The sequence below is a fragment of the Thunnus albacares genome, chromosome 3, assembly GCF_914725855.1.
Source record: "Thunnus albacares chromosome 3, fThuAlb1.1, whole genome shotgun sequence".
Classification (NCBI taxonomy): Eukaryota; Metazoa; Chordata; class Actinopteri; order Scombriformes; family Scombridae; genus Thunnus; species Thunnus albacares.
Genome location: NC_058108.1, coordinates 14675266 through 14677073, shown reverse-complemented (window position 1 = coordinate 14677073; position 1808 = coordinate 14675266). Strand labels below are relative to the sequence as shown.

Here is a 1808-nt window from a genome sequence, read left to right as displayed (position 1 = left end):
CTCTTGAAGATGCTCTATTCAATATATATATATTTTTTATTAACAATGGATCAAATGGCTATGTGTAGTGTGAAAGGAGTCACCCATAGTGATGAACCCACAGAGAATTATAACACAACTCTGCAGTTTCCCTCAGCTACGAAGCGTCTTTTAGCTCATTCTTTTGGTTTTACAGCCTTTATTGTTTTGGTTCACTCTCACCGCTCTCACCCCTTTTTCGTGAAAAAGCTATAAACATCCACTGTATGATGCTTACCCAGCACCAAACAGGAAACAGACAAATTAAGCATTGGGTGAACACAGAGTAGCATCTAGCAGCTAAAGAGCCATATATTTCCCTCAGAAGACCAGAGCTAAAAGGAGAGTGAATATTGGACTTCTTTTCACCAGGTGGACAGAAGCACAAGTCCAAATTAATGCTAATGTTTCTATGTGCTACTGTTGGATGTGTAAATAGGCAACGGTTTGCTAGCATCAAAGTCATCTCACCTTTAGATGATGTGCCAATGTTGTTTCACCTGCTCAAAAGAGGCCAAAATATCAGTAATGCATGTTTAATGAATCAAATCTGTCTTAAACGCACAATATGTAATTTCAGCCGCTAGGGGTCTCAATCAAAACAATAACAAAAGATGGAGTGTGATGACGGTGTGAAGTAACAAGGGATCATGGGAGTTGTTGTCTTGTTGTTAAATAACCAGCTTCACCGGGATAGGATTACTCCAGTGTTAATCATTTGGAATGTTTTTACTGGGAGCCGAATTACCCGCAGAAGTCTTCTCTCCAGAACAAACGGACCCGGAGATTACAGGTAAAAACACTGAATAAAGCTGTTTAACCTAAAAAATCAGTGTTTCTCCGATGATGTACAGTGACCACTGGATGTCCACTACGGGCTGTTAGCCGCTGCTAACACTTGTTCAGTTTATTTCTCTTATAACTTTAGATCCAGATGTTCGGCCGGTTTCTCCCGGGGGCCGAATTATCCGCAGAGGTCTCCTCCTCTCCAAAAACAAACGTACATGCAGATTAAAATCGTTAAAATACTAATTAATGCTGTATTACATAAAAATTCAGTGTTTCTCCGACGATGTACGGCGACCACTGGACATCCGGTACGGGCTGTTAGCCAAACTGCTGCTAACACTTCGGTTTATTTCTCTTATAACTTTAGATCCAGACGTTTGGCCGGTTTCTCCCGGGAGCCGAATTATCCGCAGAGGTCTCCTCCTCTCCAAAAACAAACGTACACGCAGATTAAAATTGTTAAAAATACCAATTAAAGCTGTTTCACCTAAAAAAATAATATTTCTCCGATGATGTTCGGCAACCACTGGACTTTCTGGAAGGGCTTTTAGCCAAGCTGCTGCTAACGTTTGCCCAGTTTATTTCTCTGATAACTTAAGATCCAGACGTCCAATGACTAAAATCCTTGTTTCGGCTAAAAGATAGTTAAAAGCGACCTACATTTATCATGAATATGTGGCTTAAAACTGACTAAAAGTCAATTTATAACAGTTTCTGTGGAACAACCACAACGCCGATGTATTATCTTGTATGTGTGTAAGTTACTCTTTGGTAGACGCCACTGTAGCGGACAAAAACAGCGCCGCCGTATGCATCTTGTGCGTGTTTACTCTTTGGTAGAGGAGGTATGACACCATTGACATGCGACCAAATGAAATGGTCCATTACGTTGATTAAATTACAGATTTCTCTGGGTTTGAAAATTGTTGTGAACATTTGGGATAATGTAAGTACACAACTCAACAAAATATATAAGATAGGTCTAGTTGTTTTTAGACATT

General features: G+C 40.0%; 1 long non-coding RNA gene across 2 annotated transcripts; it reads left to right on the top strand.

Annotated features, from left to right (window-relative positions):
* Positions 1–756: 756 nt before the first annotated feature.
* On the top strand, positions 757–1065 carry LOC122979832. Of its 2 annotated transcripts, none has more exons than XR_006402938.1 (2): positions 757–811; positions 947–1065. It is a non-coding gene; the product is annotated as an uncharacterized LOC122979832 (long non-coding RNA). The 2 variants fall into 2 exon arrangements; XR_006402937.1 differs by having other exon boundaries at positions 777–811; positions 925–1065.
* The last annotated feature ends 743 nt before the right edge of the window (positions 1066–1808 follow it).